Raw genomic sequence first — 6,000 nt, 5'->3', positions numbered from 1 at the left:
AAGAAGTAACTGCTGCTGACGGTTTATAGGGCTTTTTGAATGGACGTGAGAAGTCCCAGAATCCAGTAGGTGGCGGCCGTTCTCATGTTCAAAATATCATGTGAGATGTTTAAAACTGGCGAATCACCTGTACATTTCCACAGTCATGGAGCATCAGGACGTCTAGTCCTCATGTGAATCAAAGACATGGACTGCCACCTCTTTCTTCGTCAAACAGACTTCTTTGGCCACACTGAAAGTGTATGCGTCTTCTAACCACTGTCTCATATGGCGGTGCATTGTCGTTGTACACTTCAACCAACTCTGCACGGACTGTTGTACTGTTCTTCCGCTTAAAATACAGAAAACAAATTACCACATGACAATCTTTTATCACTACGATCTGTCACTTTGTTTTTGGTCCTCTACAGGCGTTCTACGGTACTGAGTGAGGGAATTTCAGTGTGTATCAGGACTTCAGATATTTACCTGCAAATAAACAACATATGAATTACGCAGATTTACTTTTTCGTGGCGATAATTAACGCCGTTTGACTACTACTCGGTCATAGTGACGGCTCACTGATTATGACAAAAGTGTCGCCGATACTACTTTGGTAAGAAGCAAATTATTTTAATGGTGATGTCTGGTGACAGTAGGTTCATGTGACTATCCAACTCTGTAGATATGTAGAATTTTAAAACTAAAAGAAACATTGGTCCAGTAATGAGAGATGCAGTTTACAGATAGCCTCACTCTCACGTACGACGCAGCCTGAATACAGTTGGTAGCCACATAAAGTACTAAACAGCAGTATTTCCCTGAATAACAAAAGATTGTAGAAGGGATCTCTATTTTTTCCACATTTTATTGTTGCCGCAAGTTACAAGATAAATCCACAGACATTACAAAACTTGATCTCATATCATAAAGATAAAATTTGTTGTGCACTATCAATGACTCATGTTCAAGCTTGAAATATAAAAGAGCTGCAAAAGGAAAACTGTAACACATCGTCATTGCATATTAAATATATCAACCACATATGTTCACTATTTCCCTTTTTACTATAATTTAGAAGGTTGTTGTCAGGTAATAACTAAATTTACTGTTTTGATATCATATGCCATGGACATGTTGTGATTTCTTGTGCTTATATGTTCATAGAGGACTGCAAGAAGGAGTTTCCTTCATATCATGTGAATGGCGTTTGTCTATAAAATACAAAGTCTTCACATCTGCACATTCATAATTAAATGTCAAGTATTTGCTTATTTTCGTTATTACCTCATCATGAGTATTTACATCATAATCCGGTGTGTTACCACGACAAAAGCTTGCAATATAATCCCAAGATGTATGAAGTACAGTTCACGAGAACTACCTGAAAAAAAAGAAAAATAGTTTTATTTACAGGTGTCTTGTAAAGAGTCTCTGTGATTAGAGAATGGATCCTATTGTCCAGTGTAAGCAGCGCTGGTTATAGAAAATTTTTCCATACAAATTTTTCCCTTTCTCTCCCCCCTTTCCCTTCGTACACTTTCAGCCATGTTAGGGTTTGCTACTAACTGTGATACACACTGTATTTAAATCTTGCACTTGGGTGCCCCTGATGCCCTCTCAGCTTAGCGCCCTAAGCGGCAACTTGTCACTTGGGCTTTAAACTGGGCCTAAGTATCAGTCATGAGATGCGGTTGGGACGGATGTAGCTAACGAGCATCTGAGAAGCTGACGGGAATGCAGCCAGATAGAATCATCCAAATAAAACTCACCATTTTAAAAAGCAAACTGCTGACCCTTTCTTATTCATGCATTGTTTAACTGTTTTTAGAACAATGAAAGTTTGAGGATAAAAGTACAGTACACATGGGTTAGCTTGAAAACTATAGTTCATCTTCAAACTCTTAAATCTGAAAGGTTTTGGTCTCATTTATGATTAACGGTGGCTTGAGAATCTTCTTTTGAACTGTGTTATTCCAATTAAGTGTCGAAGAGAGAACTTTTAAGCACACCAGCAGATACGTTAAGAAGAAGAGGTTGAAGTGTTGGCAACTGACTGACTGTTAGTTGAGTTTTGAAGTTAGAAACATTGGTAGTTAAGTTCAGGTTGAAAGATTTGTATTCAGAATGTAAGTTCTATTCACATATTGTACACTGAGATAAAGTTCTACAGAAATGAATATGCCAAAAAATATTCTACTTAAGCTGCTAACCACAGAAACCGACTGGCCATCTGGTAAAGTAAAGTAAGAAACTTGATGGATTACCATGAAGGTGCATTGGAAGTCACAGACAAGAGATTAGTGAAGTCTGAGCCAATGGATGATGCTACAGAAATACAAGTGAAAAGGCAGGACCGTTTGGTTTATATTGGAAAGCGAATAATTATGAAATGTGTATGATGAGAAGACCTATTGGAGATGAAGTGTATTAAAAGGTCATGAACAAGGAAACAGATAATAATATGTAGCGATGTCTTAAATCAGCAATTTGAAGACACATCTAAATATCAGTTGTTTAAAATCATTACAAACTTCTTCTCCTTTGGTTGGATACTCGGTGAAAATTTTTCAACCCTTATAGCAAAGAAGTTGGGGTTGTATGTAAAGACTGTTAGTGGCACCAAAGTTAGTTTTCAGACACTTACGCACGAGACAGGTACTAAAATAGAGGGTAGCAAAGCAAAAGAAAACCCAGAAGCATTGCCTAAATTAAATTCTTACACCGCTACATAGATGAGTGAAATAAATATTAGTTCACTGACGTTGAGAAAGAGCTGAAACAGTTAAAACTGAACCAAGATGTAGACACTATAACGAATCTGTTTAACCATAATATACCGAAGATCCTGCGAACAAAATACTGTGCCCAGTGGTTGGGAGAATCATGAGACACACTCAACTACAAGAAGAATAGCAGAAGCGACCCACAAAACTTGTGTCCAATATTCTTGATGTCCATATGTCGTAGAAACTTAGAACATATGCTGAACTCAAATGTAATGAGGTATCTCGAAAAGGATGACCTCCTCCACACCAACCAGCATGAATTTCGAAAACACCGAGGAACTGTAAATCCAATGCGCGCTTTTCTCACATGCCATCCTTAAAGCCATAGGTCATGGTAGTCAGATAAATGGAGTGCTTATTAGCTTCCAAAAGCAATTTTGCTCAGTACATGCATATGCTTATAATCGAAAGTGCGATCATATGGGGCATCTAGACAGATTTATGACTGAATTGGGAAGGATACAGTATGTTATCTTGGACAGAAAGTCATTGACAGATGTAGAAGTAACTCTGGGTATGCCCCAGGGAAGTGTGTTGGGACCCTAGATGTTCATGTTGTGTGTTAATGACATTCAGACAATATTAATAGTGTATTTGTTGAAAATCAGCATTGCGTTCACCTACTACAACCCAACAAATCTGCCATGACTGAAAACTGTATTTCCACTGGCCATTCCATGGATTAAAGGATGGTTAAGATATTTTACATAGCCTCATCCAACTGGGATTCAGTGGTCAAGGAAGCTGTGGAAATGTAATTAGCAGACATCCTGCTCAAGCAAGACAAGGGTTCCAGCTTAACGTATCACGTAAATCCATCATTTTAAGTGTGCACTCTCAAAGGAAACAGTGCTCTAGATCTTCACTGCTAGGCATTCCAAAATGTTAAATCCATAATAATCAATCAAATACTTCGCATGTATAGTGCATTCGGTGACTCTGTGCTTGCTTTGCTTTGTCCTTAGTGGATAACTGATGCTGTTATTACCACAGTGTTATCTTTGACGCAAGCTCGTTTATTCCTCAGTGTAAAGTGCTGTACAAACTGGCAAGCGACTCACATTGAGAATGGTTGAGAGGTTGCCAGGCGATATTTTGGTGCAAGAGATATAATATTCCGAATTCACTCCCAAAAAAATGATGGAATATTACTAGTAATTTCAGATTTTTTGCAGATGATGCAGTTAGCTATGACGAAGTACTGTCTGAAAGAATCTGTACAAATACCCTCTCAGATCTTGACAAGGTTTCAAAGTGGTTCAAAGACTGACAACTTGCTTCATGTGTTCATAAATAGGGAAACTTGTATTTCCTAAATCAATAAACCATAGTATCCTATGGCTACAGTATCAGTGATTTGTAGTTGGAATCGAGCAACACATACAATTACCTGGGTCTAACAACTTGCAAGGAAAAGAAGTGGAAAGATCAGATGGGCTCAGACTTAGGTAAAGCAGGTGATAGACTTCAGTTCATTGATACAATACTAAGAAAACGCAATCTCTCTACAAAGGAGAATGCAGTGTAGTGGGAATTCTGGCAGAATGTGCTGACACAACATAAGTCAGCACTTTGAACTATCCTTAAATGATGCAACTGCGCAGATCATGTTTTGCTGATGTCTGCATCAGTAGTTCATTATCTCCAAGGCCATCAACTATCATGACATGTAGCATATATGCCAAGGTCAAGGAGGGAGCGAATGAGAGGGGAACAGCTATCATGTCACATCAGCATTTTGTTATCTCCAAGGCCATTCCAAGAATCCTGACGTCAGTATTGTCACATCAGGCCATGTTCCTAGACTGTAGAGGGAAGGAGAGGGGAGAAGGACGTCTCCCTCGCTCCTGCCTTGAATGCCCCCATTTGGCAGTCAAATACAGTAAATAATCTGAATAGGCAAAAAATTTGTCAGCTATGTTTACATTACTGATTTCCATAAACTCATTTAATTGGTAAATTTCATGAGAAACTATAAATCATTCACCACAGAATACTGGAATTAGTAGATAGTGTATTTCTCTACAAACAGTTAAAGAACAACATTTACATATTATATATAAATAACGAATTAGGAATTTATATTTGCTGATAACGCGTTTTCCTTAAACATTTTCCCACAAAACCTGAAAACGTGAAGTAAAGACAAGTCCTATTTCACAACCTGCTTGCTCGTGTCACCAGGAAATGGCTGCACTACGAAAACGAGTGCTTACTGCAACCGGCAGATGATTGTACAGCTGAAAAACGCAGCAGTCGTAATTTATTTTCCATATCTAAAAATGTAAATGTCATGTCGGGTAGACCACTCGCTGGGTGCAAGTCTTTCGATCTGACGCCACTTCGGCGACTTGCGCATCGATGGGGATGAAATGATGATGATTAGGACAAGGCTTAGTCCCTGAACGGAGAAAATCTCCGTCCCAGCTGGGACTCGAACCCAGGCTCTTAGGATTGACATTCTGTCGTGCTGACCACTCAGCTACTGGGGGCAGACATTTTCCATATCTAAGATGTTGAAAAAATTCAAAACGGTCTCAAAATATGTTGGTAGCCCGAAAACTGCAATATTTGCAATGATGGTTGAGGTTAATACATGAAAAAAATGCTATAAGACCCAAATCAATTAATGTGATGTCACAATATTGCAAAAAATATGTCTGCTATATCCACCCCAATGCTAGATTTCAGTGCCTAATTAAACTGACATTTGAGAATGTAGGCCTAATAATTCGAAGTCATAAAACTTGCCTGACTAAGCCTATAACTGCAGAAATGTGTGTTACCGAGACTACTGTGATAAAGAGGCAAAGAGACAGACTCAATATAACTAATTGGGCCTACTCTTGATGTAATTCCCAAAATTAAATATCTACCAATTTAAATTGTTCTCAAGCATCGTTTTAGGGGTATGATGATAATAAGTCGAAAATACAGATTAGAGACCATAGGAGTGGGTGTGTTCACTGTAGCTGACAAAGCGGAGTACAAGATTGCAGTTATTTGGTCGTTTACAACACATCTAGAAGAAACCAAGTTAATTGTTGTATGTTTTCACTAGCTATCTGATACTACTGGGACAGTTCTAGAGTTATAAGAACTTAAATAACATGATCATGCACCGCTAGTAGGAGGCGAATTTAACATACCAAGTTTAGACTGGGATATCTGTGGATTCACTGCAGGGCATACAGACAAACAGTTGTGTGAAATACTATTGAACACGTTTTC

At 38.4% G+C, this 6,000-nt stretch overlaps 1 long non-coding RNA gene across 1 annotated transcript in view; it reads right to left on the bottom strand.

Moving 5' to 3' along the window:
- Positions 1–830: 830 nt before the first annotated feature.
- LOC126335332 (uncharacterized) overlaps positions 831–6,000 on the bottom strand; it is a 37,001-nt gene continuing 31,831 nt past the window's right edge. The window contains exon 2 of the long non-coding RNA XR_007564860.1: positions 831–1,364. This is a non-coding gene — a long non-coding RNA (uncharacterized LOC126335332). The remainder of the gene's footprint in view (positions 1,365–6,000) is intronic.

This window comes from Schistocerca gregaria, chromosome 2, assembly GCF_023897955.1.
Source record: "Schistocerca gregaria isolate iqSchGreg1 chromosome 2, iqSchGreg1.2, whole genome shotgun sequence".
NCBI classification, from domain to species: Eukaryota; Metazoa; Arthropoda; class Insecta; order Orthoptera; family Acrididae; genus Schistocerca; species Schistocerca gregaria.
This window is presented reverse-complemented; position numbering and strand designations above follow the sequence as displayed.